This window comes from Antechinus flavipes, chromosome 4 (assembly GCF_016432865.1).
Source record: "Antechinus flavipes isolate AdamAnt ecotype Samford, QLD, Australia chromosome 4, AdamAnt_v2, whole genome shotgun sequence".
Lineage (NCBI taxonomy): Eukaryota > Metazoa > Chordata > Mammalia > Dasyuromorphia > Dasyuridae > Antechinus > Antechinus flavipes.
The window spans coordinates 362,297,492-362,315,401 of NC_067401.1; the positions used below are offsets into that span (position 1 = coordinate 362,297,492).

At 33.4% G+C, this 17,910-nt stretch overlaps 1 pseudogene; it reads left to right on the forward strand.

The window, feature by feature from the left end:
• Positions 1-12,613, forward strand: part of LOC127561566 (retinitis pigmentosa 9 protein-like) — a 29,886-nt pseudogene extending 17,273 nt beyond the window's left edge.
• The last annotated feature ends 5,297 nt before the right edge of the window (positions 12,614-17,910 follow it).

A 17,910-nucleotide genomic window follows, 5' to 3' on the forward strand; every position in this document is an offset into this window, starting at 1 on the left:
ACTGTTGTTTATATATCCTCCTTCTAGGACTTCCGGAAATCTTTTATAATACCATGTTGATTTATATTGTTTGTTATACCACTACTTGCATGTACAATTCATGTTTGTTACATATTGAGCCTGCACTGGCTGTGGGGAGAGTCATCACTAATAGCCTGTGCGTTATGGCTATGTGCTTGTGTAATACCTTCCATGCTGATAGGTTTGTGCATACCTGTTTCTAGTAAGACCCTTCAGCCCAGAAACCTGCTAGCAATCCACTTCCCTTTGGTGCTTTTCATCTCCCTTCCTGAGATGTTAGGAAAGGTGTGATCATCTCCTTTTTAGTGCTTTCACCTCCCTTCCTGAGAAGTCAGGGGGTGGGGGGAATGATCACCTCCTTTTTGGTGCTTTCACCTCCTTTCCTGAGAAGTCAGGGAGGGTGTGATCACCTCCTTTTTGGGATTCTCACCTCCCTGAAAGTCAGGGATGACATGACCACCTGTGTTCTAAAACAAAAGAAAGTGGGAGATGTAAAGGGTTGAAACTCTTGAGTTAATTCACTGAGGTTGGACAACTGAGCACTTAAGGCTAATTACCAATTGGACAATACTCTATAAGCATATGCTTGGAAAAATGGCCCTTCCCAATGTTTTGTGCTGGCTCAATAATTGGTGTATACAGAGAATTGTAGGAGAGACTAGGGGGTGGAGTAAGACTAGCCAGCATCACTTCTGAGTGGGAGACAAAGAGGAGAGGTTGTGGAGCTCCTGCAGCTATTCAATTCACTCTTATCCCTAAAGACCAAGAATAAAAACCAAGGACTTTTGCTTATCCTGACTCTAGCTGATTCTAAGGTATGCAGGGTGCTAACTTGGTCTTCACACATTTTGTTTCCCCATTTTTCTTCCAACTCTCTTTTAAGATCCCTTTTTAATTCTTCCAAGACAGCCTTTTGAGTTGGAGACCATTTCATATCCCCCATTGAGGCTTCAACTGAAGGACTTTTGCCTTTAGTGTCCTCAGGGCATGAATTCTCTTCTGCACTGTCTCCATAATAGCTATCTATGGTCATAGTTCTTTTTCCTTTTTTGCTCATTTTTAAAGATTGAGATCTGTGCTAGGATATATAGATTATCCCAAGATTTTTCTACAGGGTGACAGGGACTTCATGCTATTCTGGAATCAGTGTTGAAGCTCAAAGGTACTGGCAGAGTCCCATCTGTTAAGCTCAGGTTCAGTGGCTCTCTATTTGCCTTATGTAGTTGCATTGGAGGTCTCATAGTTAGTTTGCTGATCTACTGGCCTAGTGAACTAGGACATAGTAAATGCTGCTATATTTGGGTTAAGAGTTTCTCACTATATTCCTTTCACAGGACCATTTCACCCTGGGCCTCCCTGCAGCACACCTCTACTGGGTGGTGTTCCCCCCCACCAACTCCCACCCAATTGAGACTTACCTGAAGTCTTTCTAAGATATCATATGCTGGAAAGAAGCGAAACATGCAATTCTGAACACTTTTCTTAAATGAAAGCTCTTGGATAAGCTCTGAAGAAGCAGCAGAGGCAGAGGGAATGTCTCCAGAGTAGGTTCTAAGGTTTAAGTAAGCTTCAAATGAATGACTCCTGAGGTGTGAAATTATGAGGAGTCCTGGAAAGAAATTTCTAGCTAAGACAGAGTACAGTGGGAACTATAGATTTCCTATTCTAATCCCCTCACTTTACAGAGGAAAAAATTGAATGTTGACAGGTAAAATGCCTAAGAATACATAGGTAGAAAGCAGTAAAACTGGGCTTTGAATTCCTGAGGTTATTCAAAGCTAACATTATATTCATTATTGTGATGTTATAATCAGTAAAAAATTAAGGAAATAAATGATACAAAACTTCTTTTCAGGACTTCTGGGGGCAGAGCCAAGATGGTGGAGATGACACAAATTTTTTTCTTTCCTTCTCTATAACCTTCATACTAATTATGAGATCCAGTCTCTGAATTAGCTCTGGACCACCAAAACCTACAAAGATTGGGAGTGCAATAAATTATCAGCAGAAGATACTTTCAAAGATCACCAGAAAAGGTCTATTTCAATTGGAAATGGGAGGGAGGCAGCCAGGGCAACCAGCAGAGTACAAATGCCAGCACAAACAACTCAGAGTCCCAGAGTGGTGCAGTCTCCATGTAGTGGTGCAGACTCCCTGTGGCAGAGAATCTACAGGAGGAAACAGACCTTTTTCGGAAACAGGAGGGAGGCAGCCTAATACAAACAGCTGACTACAAACACCAGTGTGGACAGCACAGAGTCCTGGGACATTGCTGACTCTTCTGGTGTTGCTGATGCCACAGGGTGGTGCAGACTCCACGTGGCAGAGAATCTATGGGGAGGAATCTACAGGAATCTATAGCTGTGTTGGTCATTCTCTCCTGTTTACAAGCCAGTAGATCATCAGAGGAGTTAGAAAAACATCCAACACAAACACAAAAGATCAATAGTGAACTCCAAAATGCCAGAATCTCATAGGACCTGGACACACCCACCCTGCACAGGGAGTGAATCAGCATTGACTCAGTGCAGCTGCAGCCACTTGGAAAAACCTTTCCCAGCCTAAAGGCAGAACTTAACTGAAAAAAAATGAGGAAAAAAGTAAAAAGGACTCTGATGATACACAGCTTTTATGGTGAAAGAAAAGAACAGATTTCAAACCCTGAGGAGACTAAAGGCAGATTGTTTCCAGATAAAGCCCCCAAAAGATGATATAATTTGATCCCCATCACATAAGGCTCTCCTAGAAGAAATTTAAAAGGATCTTAAAAGAGAGTTAGAAGAAAACTGGGGAAAGGAAATGAAAAATTCACAAAAGGGTTTGGAAAAGGCAACACAGAAACTATCTGAAGAAAATTCACTACAAAACAGACAGTAAAAAAGGAAAAAATATAACTTATTAAAAGATAGATTTGATAAGATGGAAAAAGAAAGCAACTCCCAGAAAAACAGAATTTGTGAAATAGTAAAAGAAAATAACTCCCCTAAAAAACAGAATTGGTGAAATGGAAAAAAATAACTCCTTAAAAAACTGAATTTGTGAAATGGAAAAAAATCCATAGAATAAACCAACTCATTTAAAAATTCAATTGGACAAATACAAAAAGAAGTAAAATTTTTTAAAAATGAAAAAAATAATTCACTAAAATTCAGAATTGAACAAATGGAAATGAATGACTCAATGAGACAACAAGAATCAGTCAAGCAAAACCAAAAAAGTGAAAAAGTAGAAAAAATATAAACTACCTACTTGGGAAAACAACTGGCCTGGAAAATAGATCTGAGAGACAATCTAAGGATTACTGAACTCCCTATGAAAAAGAGCTTAAACACTATCTTTCTGGAAATCATCAAAGAGAACTGCCCAGATATCATAGAAACAGAAGGTAAAATGACCATTGAAAGAATTCACTCAACACCTCCTGAAAGAGACCCCAAATTAATTCACCACTTTCATTGAATGTCCAACTTCTTCCCTAAAAGAAAATGTTCAGTTTAGCAGGTTAATTTATTTTTGGATGCATTCCAAGTTCCTTTGCCTTTTGGAATATCAGATTACAGGCCCTTCAATCCTTTAAAATGGAAGCTGCCACTTTCTGAGTAATTCTTATTGTTGCTCCTCAGTATTTGAATTATTTATTTCTGGCTGCTTGTAATATTTTTTCCTTGGTCCAATAGTTCTCTAATAGCATCTAACTATATATAATAGCATCTAACTATATAATTTATGCTAAAAGCATAAAAAGAAAAAACTCTTGAGAACTGTATTTCTGTTATGGGTGTACACTGAGAGTACATGTATAATCCTATTTTCCTATAATAGAAAAGAAACTAGAGATGGAAAGGGGATTGTAACAGAAAAAAAGGGAAAAGTGGAGGTAAAATGAGGAAAATTACATCTCAGGAAGAGGCAAAGAAAAAATATTTATAAATGAAGGAAACAAGAGAGGGTGATGAATATTGTGTGATCTTACTCTCATCAGATTTGGGCCAAAGAAAGAATATTAGAAATATTTGGTTTCACCAGGAAATATCTCTCATCTTATAGAAAAATAAGAGGGGAAAGGGGAAAAAGGAGGGGGTAGTCTAAATAGGAGGAAAAAGAGAAATTAGGGGAAAGGTATAAAAAAGGGCAAGAGTCTCTAAAGGGGGAGGACTGCTTTAGGCAAGTAGTACTCATAAGTAAGAGACTGGGGAAAAGGGAAAGAGGAAAAGGAAAGAGAAAAGCATAATTTGGGATTAATAAGATGGCAGGAAATATAGAATTAGTAGTTTTAACTCTAAATGCGAATGGGGTGAACTCTCCCATAAAACGCAAGTGGATAGCAGACTGGATTAAAAGCCAGAATCCTACCCTATGTTGTTGACAAAAAAACACATTTAAAGCAGAGTGATACAAACAGAGTAAAGGAAAAAAGGCTGGAGAAGAATCTATTATGCTTCAGGTGAAGTAAAAAAAAAAAAAATCAGGGATAGCCATATTGATCTCAGATCAAACAAAAGCAAAAATGGATCTAATTAAAAGAGATATGGAAGGAAACTATATCTTGCTAAAGGGTACCATTGATAATGAAGCAATATCAATATTAAACATATATATGCACCAAGTGGTATAGCATCTAACTTACTAAAAAAGAAGTTAAGAGAATTGCAAGCAGAAATAGACAGCAAAACTATATAGTGGGAGAATTTAACCTTGCTCTCTCAGAACTAGATAAATCTAAAAAAAGAAAGAAAGAAAGAAGTTAAAGAGAAAAATAGAATACTAGAAAAATTAGATATGATAGATCTTTAGAAAAAAATGAATGGAGACAGAAAGAAGTACACTTTCTTCTCAGAATTCATGGAACCTATACAGAAATTAACCATATATTAGGATGTAAAAACCTCAAAATCAAATACAGAAAGGCAGACATAGTAAATGCATTTTTTTCAGATCACAATGAAATAAAAATTACATTCACTAAAGGGCCAGGGGAAAATAGATAAAAAGAAATTGGAAACTAAATAATCTCATCCTAAAGAATGAATGGGTAAAATAGCAAATCATAGACACAATCAATAATTTCATCCAAGAGAATGACAATAATTAGACAACATCCCAAAATTTGTGGAACGCAACCAAAGCAGTAATAAAGGGAAACTTTATATCTCTAGATGGTTACTTGCATAAAAATAGAGAAAGAGATCATTGAATTGGACTTGCAACTAATAAGGCTAAATAAAAGGAAGAAATTAAAAACCCTAAATATCAAACTTAAAATTCTAAATTAAAAGGAGAGATCAATAAAATTGAAACTAAAAAAACTACTGAATTAATAAATAAAACTAAGAATTGGTTTTATGAAAAAGCCAACAAAATAGATGAATCTTTAGTTAATTTGATTAGAAAAAGGAAAGAGGAAAATAAAATTGTTAGTCTCAAAAATGAAAAGGGAGAACTATCCACTAATGAAGAGGAAACTAGAACAATTATCAGGTGTTACTTTGCCCAACTTTATGCCAATAAATTTGATAATCTAGGTGAAATGAAAGAATATCTACAAAAATATAGATTGCCCAGATTAACAAAAGAAAAAATAAATTGCTTAGATAGTCCCATTTTAGGAAAAGAAATAGAATAAACTATTAATCAACTCCCTAAGAAAAATCCCCAGCACCAGATGGATTTACATGTGAATTGTACCAAACATTTAAAGAACAATTAACTCCCAATACTATATAAACTATTTGAAAAAATAGGGAATGAAGGACTGCTACCAAATTCCTTTTATGACACAGACATGGTACTGATACCTAAACCGCATAGGATGAAAACAGAGAAAGAAAATTATAGACTAATCTCCTTACTGAATATTGATGCAAAAATCTTAAATAAAATATATTTTTAAAAATTATAGAAAGTCATGTCCAGGATAATATGTCATGTCCAAATAGGATTTATACTAGGAATGCAGGGCTGGTTCAACATTAGGAAAAATATTAGCATAACTGACTATATCAATAATCAACTTAACAAAAACCATATGATTATCTCAATAGATGCAGAAAAAAGCTTTTGATAAAATCCAACACTCATTCCTATAAAAAACACGAGACAATAATCAGTATTATCTATTTAAAATCATCAGCAAGCATCATATGTAATGGGGATAAACTATTGCCAATAAGATTGGGGGTAAAATAAGGTTTCCCACTCTCATCATTGCTATTTAATATTGTATTAGAAATACTAGCTTTGGCAATAAGAGAAGAAAAAGAGATTAAAGGAATTAGAGTAGATAATGAGGAAACCAAATTATCACTCTTTGTAGATGATATGATAGTATACTTAGAGAACCCCAGAGAATCAACTAAAAAGCTATTACAAATAATGCACAACTTTAGCAAAGTTGCAGTACACAAAATAAATCCACATAAATCATCAGCATTCTTATACATCACTAACAAAATCCAACAGCAAGATACATAGAGAAATTCCATTTAAAATAACTGTTGATAATATAAAATATTTGGGAATTTATCTGCTAAGGTAAAGTCAGGAACTGTATAAGCAAAACTACAAAACTCTTTCCACACAAATAAAGTCAAACTAAGCAATTGGAAAAATATCAAGTGCTCGTGGATAGGTTGAGCGAATATAATAAAGATGACAATATTCACTAACTTAATCTATTTATTTAGTGCTATACCAATCAAACTCCCAAGAAACTATTTTATTGACCTAGAAAAAATAACAAAATTCATCTGAAAGAACAAAAGATCAAAAATTTCAAAGGAATTAATAAAGAGAAAAGCAAATGAAAGTGGCCTAGCTGTACCAGATATAAAACTATATTATAAAACAGCAGTCATCAAAGCTATTTGCTACTGGCTAAGAAATATATATATAAAGCAGTTGATCAATGGAATACATTAGGTTCACAGAACAAAATAGCCAATTGTAACAATCTAGTATTTGGCAAACCCAAAGGCTCCACCTTTTGGGATAAGAATTTACTATTTGACAAAAACTGCTGGGAAACTTGGAAACTAGTATGGCAGAAAGTAGACATAGACCCAAACCTAACACTGTATACCAAAATAAGTTCGAAATGGGTTCATGATATAGATATAAAAAATGATACTATAAACAAACTAGAAGAACATAGGATAGTTTACCTCTCAGATTTGTGGAGGAGGAAGGAATTTGTGACCAAAGAAGAACTGGAGATCATTATTGATCTTAAAAATAGATAATTTTTATTATATTAAATTAAAAAGGTTTTGTACAAACAAAACTAATGCAGACAAGAGTAGAAGGGAAGCAATAAACTGGGAAAACATTTTTATATCCAAAAGATCTAATAAAGGCCTCATTTCTAAAATATATAGAGAATTGACTCAAATTTATAATAGTTCAAGCCATTCTCTAATTGATAAATGATTAAAGGATATAAACAATTTTAAGATGAAGAAATTGAAACTATTTGTAGCCACCTGAAAAGGTACTCCAAATCATGATTGATCAGAGAAATGCAAATTAAGACAACTCTGAGATACCATTACACACGTGTCAGATTAACTAAAATGACAGGAAAAGATAATGATGAATGTTGGAGGGGATGTGGGAAAACTGGGATCCTGATACATTATTGGTGGAATTATGAATGGATCCAACCATTCTGGAGAGCAATTTGTAGCTATGCTCAAAAAGTATCAAAAAGTGTGCATACTCTATGATCTAGTAGTGTTTCTACTGGGATTATATCCCAAAAAGATCCTAAAGATCCTAAAGGCCCTAAAGAAAAAGGACCCCCATGTGCAAAAATGTTTATGGCATGTAGAGGACTGAAACTCTGAATAGGTGTACTTGAATGTGAGAATGCAGAGCACTTAAAGCTAATTATCTATTCCATGTGAGACAATGGCTTTATTAGCATATGTTTGGATCCTGGCCCTCCTCATCTTTGGTGCTTGCTGAATGTTTAGAAGTAAGATAACCATAGGAAGGACTGGATGGGGGGAGGGAGAGAAGTGAGATTGTCTTGGCAGCAGGACAAGAAAGTGAGAGACTGGTGACTCCGGATTCCAAAATCCAGGATACATCTTTGGCAAGTCTCATGGCAGCTTGCCTGCTTCCTTCACTTCTCCCCCTAAAGACCAAGGACTTTAATTTATCCTGACTCTGGCTGACCCTAAAGCCCTCTAGGAAGCTAGCCCGTATTTTACAGTGGCAGCCCTCTTTGTAGTGGCAAGAAACTGGAAACTGAGTGGATGCTCATCAATTGGAAAATGTTTGAATAAAGTGTGGCATATAAATGCTATGGAATATTATTGTTCTGTAAGAAATGAGCGGCAGAATGTTTTCAGAGAGGATTGGAGAGACCTACATGAACTGATGCTAAGTGAAATGAGTAGAGCCAGGAGATCACTATACATGGCAACAACAAGAGTATACGACAATCAATTCTGACAGACATGGCTCTCTTCAACATTGAGATTCACCCTAGTTCCACTTGTGCAGTGATGAAGAGAGCCATCTATACCCAGAGAGAGAACCATGGGAACAAGAGTGTGGAACATAACATAGCAATCTCACTCTGTTTTATTTGCTTGCATTTTGTTTTCTTTCTAAGTTTTTCTTCCTTCTTGTTCTGAATTTTTTTTTTGCAACAAATAACTGTATAAATATATATACATATATTGGATCAAACATGTATTTCAACATATTTAACATGTATTGGACCGCCTGCCAGCTAGGAGAGGGATTGGGGAGAAGGAGGGGAAAATTTGGAACAAAAGGTTATGCAAGGTCAATGTTGGAAAAATTACCCATGCATATGCTTTGTAAATAAAAAGCTTTAATTTAAAAAAAAAAAAAGTAAATCCAAAAACAATGAAAAAATTTAAAAAACAAATAAAAGCAAATTAAAAAAAAAAAAAAACCTTTTCAGAATATGAATGGGATATAAAGAAAATTGAGGGAAGATACTTTAGGAAGAAAACTAGAATATAACAATATACTCTCAGTCATTCACATTGGAGTAACAATTAAGATGAAATTTGTTGCTAAACATATCATTTTTTTAGCTTTCCAGAATTTGGAAAGGGGGAAGAAAATGCTATTGTTCTCCTCTAGATTATACTCTTCTTCCTTTCTGCCTTTCTAATTCTATCCATATTTATGCTCTAGTTCAATTTTTTTTACCTTCAGTAATATATATTTTCTTCCACATTTCTTAATTTCTTAAGAAAACAAAATTCTGAATATGCTAGCCTCATCTCACCTACTAGAAAGTAAGTTCTTTGAAAATAGGGACCATGTCTTATATTTCTTGTAAATTAATTGGCTTAATATTTACTTTTGCAATGATTGTATAATGATATTATTAGATATATTCTGTCTTAATTTTGGTGAAATTTTTTAATAAAATAAGAGTAGCTATAAGGAAAGCTACAAACACAGACATCAACACACAAAGTGACAAAAATTAATTCAATGATTTTCTTAATCAATTTAAGACTGAACATTTAAAGAATATTCTGAATAAGAAGATTGAAAATGAGTGCAAGCTCTTATAATCAGTGACCTAAAGCTTTATCTTGATGTCTCTTAAAGTCATCAGTTCACACTTGCCAATTCTAATTTTTCAAGTTACATTTTCAAGTGATGCATTTTATATTTTCTTCTTTTTTCATTCTTTTTAGTCTTGAGTCTTGATGTCTGATAGAGTCATTAACTTCCATTTTCATGGTTCTAGTTTTTAATATATGATTTTCTTCAGTTAGCTTTTGTGTCTCCTTTTCCATTTGACTAATTCTGCTTTTAAAATATTTTCTTTGTTTTCTTCAATGGATGTTTTTTTTTTCCCCAATTTGGTCCATTGTATTTTTTAAAGAATTGTTTTCTTCAGTCAGTTTTTGTCCTTCCCTTTCCAAGCAGTTGACTATCTCTCACATACCTCTTCTTTTTATCTGATGTTTCTTCTGCCTCTCTTATTTGATTTTTTAAATTCTTTATGAACTCTTCCAAGAGTTCTTTTCCAAGAAGGCTCTTTTGGCTTGAGATCAATTCATAGTCTCCTTTAAGATTTAGCAGATAATTATTTTGTCTTCTTCTGCATTGGTATTTTTGCCCTCACTATCATCATAGTAGCTTTATATGATCAAGGTTCTTTTTTTTGCTCATTTTCTTCCTTTTTCTTTTTCTTTTTTTTTTCCTATTTCATGAATTTTAAAATATTCTGCTCCTGACCACAAGAGGTATTCTCCCAAGTTTCTTGTGCCTCTCTGAGCTTTGGCTTTGAGCATAGTGGCCCCTTGTGTTTGGCGATTTGTTCACAAGACTGGGGATAATCCAACTTAGTCAAGCTGCTGTTTCCTGGTTTTCTGAGCTACCAATTTGTCTCCTATGCTGAGTGTAGAGGTTGCCCCATTGATCTGCAATATTACTGTTCTGTTAAGACATGATCAAAGGGCTATGATTAAGACTTTTCTTCTAACTTTCCTTGACACTTTCTGAGTTGAGCTGCATGCCATTTTTAGCCATATGAGAATGATGTTATCTGAACTTCTTCCAAGCTGTCTTGAACTGGAACATTGTTTCATTTCATCTCTTTATAGGTTCTGTTATTCCAGACTGTTAAGAGGCTTGATTTCATGTTCTTTCTGAACAAAAGTAGGAGAGTTCAAGAAAGTTCCTGTCTTCACTCTGACATTTTGGCTCCACCTACCAAAATCTTGTATCAATTTTAATTTTAAAAAATTATTTTCTTCACTCAACTTTTTACCTTGACACAACCATCAAATCTGGCCAATTGTGCTTTTTTAATGGGTTGTTTTCATTAACTAATTTTTGTATTTCTTTCCATTTGTTCAATTCTGTTTTTTAAAGTGTTATTTTCTTTAATAGTTTTGTTCCTCTTTTAACCAATATTAATTGTCTTTACTTAATTGTCTTCCTTTGCTTTCTTTTTCTATTTTTTCTCTACCACTCTTATTTAATTTTGAATTTTTTTAACTTCTCCAAGGAATTCTTGTTAGGTTTGTTTTCTTTGAGCCTTTGCTTGAATCTATTTTGACTTTATTGTCTTCTTCTGAGTGTATGTGTTGATCTTCTCTGTCACCATGGTTGATTTTTTTTTTTTATGATCAGGTTCTTTTGTTGCTTTTGTTCATTTCCCCACCCAATTTCTTAATTTTCTCTGTTCTTAACAAGTTTTTGTAAGCACCTTAGGGTATACTTCATATCCTAAATATTGAAAAGGAGCATGTCTTTGAATTTTTTCTGGAGCTATGTGCAATTTGTAGTTCCTTAGTGTTTCCATGGTCTTTTGTAGACATGTTTCTAACATTTGCTCCTCACTTGCACATCCCAATATATCATTCATGTAACATAATAACATTACTTTTGGAAATGCTTTTCTTATTGGAGTAAGAACAGCAGCAACATACATTTGACACATAGTAGGGCTATTTTTCATTCCCTGTGGCAAAACTGTCCATTCATATCTTTTATAAGCCTCAGTTAAGTTAACGCTGGGCATTGAAAAGGCAAATCTTTTCATATCCTCCTTACAATCCCAAATACAGGGACCCTTCCTGGTAAAGAACAATGCATACCAGAAGGGTAGTGACCCCACCTTTCTCTAGATAACACTTGGAAGCACTGAAGACTTCCATACCCCTTGAACTAACTCTATATACCTGGGAATAGAAACCAACTTTAATGTTAAAGTCCCTGTATTTGGGATTGTGATAAATACTGTTCCTCTTGGGCTTCCCTTATCATTACAAGTGATACTACTCCTCAGGGCTTCCCTCCTCTTGACCAAAAATGTTCCTCTTCTCCCTTAAACTATGATACATAAATGAATATTAGCAATGGAGTTGCCAAATAATGTTTTTTTCTGCATCCAGTGACACACAGAGTCCCTTATAGTCTCTTTTTGTCCAGATTCAAGGTCCCTTTTCTATTTCATTCATGAGTGCTCCCAAAGCTGCTGTTGCTTCCATCACCACCACTTGGTTCCACCACAGTTTTTTTACCCATATTGGCTGCAGGCTTAGTTCTTTTGATTGCAACATGAAGTAGCTGCAGCACCTCAAGTGCTTTTGTGAAAAACCTTCCCCTGGACTTATCAAGGAATATGAAACCAAGCCAGAAGACTGCATACCAGATGCACCAGTCAATGAACATGTCAAAGAATTTCTGGTTCATGCTCTAACTGAAGAACTATGGATACACCTGGGGAAGGAAGTAAAGGTTATGCAATGCTGACCCTGTAAATATTATGGACACAGAACAGGTGACAAAGACTGTCTGATCTTTAAGTCAATCAGAAATTAGACCAATTCATAGTAGCACATGAAGATCGCATGCATGATATCATAAGGGAGAATAAGCATCATAAATATATATATATATATATATGGATAAAACAGTAAAAAAGCTACTAAAGGATTTTACCTCAGATGAATATGGCAGTACTTTCAGCTCCCCAGAATGCAAAGAAACACATAAAAGAAAGAAGAAAAGGGAAAAGACAAGAAAAAGAAAAAGGAATAAAAAGCACACATTTAAGTCCAATGAGAGTTCAAACTCTGACTAAAAAGTAATTTTGTTTTAATCCATCTTGTTACTCCAGAATCACAGCTGAATGTCAGAGGCATTAAAGAAGTATCAAGAAAAGAATCTCATTTGACAGAGAAAAAGGAACCAAGAAATGTGTGTAGCTAACATCATTTCTGTGCCATTTTGCTCCTGCTGCCAACAATGATGAAGTCAACATGATTCTGAGTTCCTTATATGTCATACTGGGAGAGTCTTATTGTTAACTTTCTTGATTACTATACTTTGTGATACATTTTTGAAGAAAATCAAGCATAAGCATAAGATATGAAGAAATCCTATGTATTTCCAAAAGAGATTCCCCCATGAAAGCAGAAGCTTAGTGGTGAAAAGTCTCATCTTTTGTGATTGTAAGTGAGTGCTATCACATGCTGAATAATGAAACTCTGTTATCTCAGTCTTAGAAGTGAATGTCCTTGCTGTATACAAGAAACCTGGTTTGAAATATAATGGTGGTACATAGAGAAATGAGGCAGCTATGTGAAGTATTTTATCTCTATTGTAATCATTTTGTTTTGGAATTTGACCCTGTACCAAAGTAACTGCTTCATGAAGATATTTAGGGAAGATTTTTTTTCAATAAGCAAAAATCCTTTCCCTCTCCCTTCCATCCCAACTTAAATATATAGATCAAAAGAAAAACAAAAACCATTAAAAACATATACTAAAGCAAAAAAAGTCTCTTTCTTTTCTTGGCTCTGTGGCTTCAGAATTTAATTTGAGGCATTATTTAAAGTTGTTTAGAGGGAGATGATGAGCAATTTCAAGCCAGTTCTTTCATTACTCAAACATCTTGGCTCCAGTCCAAGAAGCTCAAGAAGACATATTTTTTCTAAGGGCAGAAATCATCATGACTACCCAGCAATTGAGACAGAAGCTAATAATTGATCCAGAAAATGAAAACAAAGACTAACCACCCCTGTTTCTATAAATAGTGGCAGTAGAATCCAGACTATACAAGTAAACCAAACAAAATCTTCTGATTCATAAAAGAGTGCCAGAGAATTATGCAAAATATGAGTAAACAAAAGAAAATATGGAATGCAGTAAAGAAACAATATGACTTTTAAAAAATCCAAGCAGCAAACTCAAAGAAGAAAACAATTCACAACAATAAGCAGAACCTCGGAGAAAAAAACTGAAAGTATTTGTCTTTAAGGACTAAAAGAGTAACTGGAAGAAATAAAATAACAAAATATTAAATTATAAATAAAATTAGATTTGTGGAGAAAAAGTTAAAAGAAAAATAACTGACTCATTTAAAAAATAGATGGAACAAACAATTCAGGGAGATCATATGACAACAAAAATATTAGGATAGATGTGAAAGATTTTAAAGATGGAAGAAAATGTAAGGTATCTACTATTAACAATTACTTGATGAAAGACTGTTTAAGAAATCACTGTACAATATTTTTTAAAAATATGTTGATGAACCACCAAAAATTTGGTGACCATATTTAATACAATCTTAAAAGAAAATTCTCCAAACCTATCCAAACTAGAAACAAAGTTGTTTCAACCAGCCAGTCATTTCTTGGAGGAATGCACAAAACTACACTGTAACTATTAAAAAGTAGATACTCCTGTTTTTATTAATATATATGTATATATATACATACACACACACACACACATATATATATCAAAGATATATAAAAAATGAGAATGTGAGCCTTTACTCAAGAGATAATAGAGCAAAGGAAATAGGCAATTGTCAAAATAAAAACAATCAAAAACTAGATGTTTAAAATGCACCAAATCACTAATAACAAATAACATTTAAAAAAATCAAAGATTCTCCTTCAGAAACATTAGATTGGCAATTGACAAAAAAGAAAAAAGAAAAAGAAAGAAAGAAAGAAAGAAAGAAAGAAAGAAAGAAAGAAAGAAAGAAAGAAAGAAAGAAAGAAAGAAAGAAAGAAAATGGCAGTTGTTGAAAGAGCTATCAGAATACAGGCACATTGATGCATTATAGATATAGTTGTTAATGTGGCATAAATTTTCTGGAAAGCAGTTTGAAACTATCTGAAAAGTCATTGAGCTATATGTACTCTTTGATTCATAACATCCTTATGAAGGTAAATGGAATAAATATAGTCACTAGTTTTACAGATGAGAAAAGCAAGGGTCAAAAAGATTAAATCATGTGCCTGATATCACTAAGGATTGGTGACAGGGTCAAGTCTTGAAATCAAGCTTCTTGAGTACAAATCCATTGTTCTTTCTTCTATAATCTGTTGTCTCTATGAACGTTGTTACCATCTTCTAAACTTTTTTTTTTTTTTTTGCTAAGGCAATTGGGGTTAAGTGATTTGCCCAAGGTCACACAGCTAGGAAGCATTAACATATTTTTTAGAAAGAAAAAAATGTAGTTTCTAAAATTTATGATGTGATGACTAAGTTGTTTAATAGATGCTTTCATCTTAGACACAGGATTTAGTTTACATTTTAAATTTGATGCTTTACAGTCTTGGTTGTGTGGAATGTAACACATCCTAAAAGGGGCCATCTGTAGCATATTACATACTTATTAATCTGTACTGTAGAAGAAGCCGTCTTGAAATGAGTTAAATTCATCAAATTTACAAATACTTATTAAATACACAAAAGACAATATGTTTCATTTTCTCAACATCTTACACAATACATTTGCAATAGCCATGTGATATTAATACTAAAGGTCATATTATAAAAAATTAAAAGTGAAATATCATATTTTTCTCACAGATATGGATAAGATGTATTTTAACCAAACAACAGAAATTAAAATAAGATAAAATAGATAACTTTAATATTCATAATATTCTTCTCTAAAATATAATGTTCTCTGGGAGCAGGTTTCCTTGGAGTTTCTGGAGGCAGCCTTAGTTTCAATTCAGTGTAATCACCCACTGATTAAAGTCAGGGATTAGAGTCCAAATCCTTCATTATGCCCTTCAAAGTTTTGTCTCCTTCATTTGGGGTTTGGCTAGTTTTTCTGGAGGCCCTCTGGATCTTGGTTTCAGTGTTGTCCATAGGACAGCCTGCCATCATCTTCCTTAGTTCTGCTTGACTGTCTGTGGCTTGTGAATCTCCTCAACTGAATCCTGGCTTGTGAATCTCCTGGAGTGAATCCTGGTTGAGGCTCCTAGCTTATATATGCTCTCTTAAAGGTGTGAATCTTGTAGAACTCTAGTAAGTACTAAGTACATAATCATTGTCTCTATCAATTCCATTGTCTTAATACCTTCTAAGAATCCTAACAAATATTGTCTAAATAGATAACATAAAATGGAAGTGTTTGAATTGGAGAAAAAACTTTCTATCAAAATTAGATAAATAATAACTAAATTAATAAATAAATATTGTTTACATGTATGCTTGTGTATTAGATATTCCCCAATACATACATTGTCAAAGAACATCAACAAACATTATTCACTTCTCACCTTGTTTTGAGAAATGGTTCCATTTTTAAAAGACATTTTCACTTTATCAAAGAAAAATATTCACAGACCTATGAAAAAGCTTTCCAAACCACTAGTCATAAGAGAAATGAAAATTAAAACAATTCTGAGGTTTTGTCTCACATTTTATTAATTAGAAAAATAGAAAAAATGTCAACCACATGTACAAAAATGTTTGTAGGAGCACTTTTTGCAGTGGCAAGCAAGTAAAAATTGAGTGTATGCTCATTAGCTGAGATAGCTGTATAAGTTATGGTATATGTATGCAATGGAATATTACTATTCTATAAGAAATGATTATAGATTGTTTTTAGATCTTTATTTGTAGATTGTAGATCTAGATGTTTGTAGATAGGTTTTAGATAGTAGATTGACTTTAGAAAAGCCTGGAAAGACTTACATAAAATGATGCTGAGTGAAGTGAATCAAACCAAAAGAACATTGTACATAGAAAGAAGACTGTGTGATGATCAGTTGTGATGGACTTGGCTTTTTTCAACAATTCAGTGATTCAAGGCAATTCCAATATTTTTGGGATGGAAAATGCCATCCACATACAGAGAAAGAACTATGGAGACTGAAGGTGGATTGAAGCATAATATTTTGAATTTTTTGTTTTTTTGTTGTTGTTTTCTTACTCCTGTTTTTTTTCCCCCTTTTGGTCTAATTTTTCTTGCACATGACAAATGTGGACATATGTTTAAATGACTTGCATATGTTTAGCCTATATCAGATTGCTTCTGTCTTGGGGAAAGCAGAGAGGGAGGGAGAAAAAATTTGGAACACTATGTTTTACAAAAATGAATATTGAAAACTATCTTTATATGTCTTTGTAAAAATAAAATACTATTGTAAAAAAGAGGAAATGTCAAGTAAATGTGAGCAGGTTTGTGGGAAGATAAGTACACTGATACATTGCTGGTGATCCTATGAAATAACATAATCCTTTAAAGAAATAATTTGGAATTATGAAAATAAATGACTAAAATATCTATTTTCTTTGAACTAGAGAATTCATTATTAGGCTTATACTTCAAGGAATTCATTAATAAAGAAACAATGCTTATATACTCTAAAATATTTTTAGAAAAACATTTTTGTTATAACTAAAAATTGGAAATAATTCTGCGTTGGTTGGAGAATGTCTAAACAAATTGTAGTTCATGAAGGTAATGTAATACTACTATAATGCAAGAAATTGTGTGTGTCATGAATACAGAGAAAAATGGAAAGATCTATATGAACAAATGCACACTGAAGTAAGCAGTCATGAAAATAATACACCAAATACCTACAACACTACAAATGGAAAGAAGTGACAAACCTAATAATCAAAATTAAATATAACAAAATTATAAAGATATGATGGGACTCAAATAAAGGACATGAGCACACATACATGATCCATAGGTTTTCGACCTATTATTAAAGAGAGAACAATACATACAAGTTTTCTAAATTTATAAAGAAATAAGAGGGTGAGAGAATAGGATGGGATTGGGTAGTATAAGACAAAGAGGAAACTATATATATATATATATATAAAAGTCTTCTAAATTCAGATAGAAACAAAAGAGTAAGTGATAAGTTCAGGGAGAAGATAAGTAAAGAATCCTTGGAAGCAGAGAGATTAAGTAATAGGAGGGCAATGTAATAGGTAGAAGTAAAGCAGAAGAGGTTAGAAGAGTTAGAAAGTAAGAGACACACAAACATGAAATAAAAATCAAGAGTAGAATTTGTTCTATAGAAAAAGCAGGGTAAGTAATTGTGATTTTAAACTAAGTTTTTAATCAAAGAGAAAAGTAGAAAAACCGCAATATATGTTAAC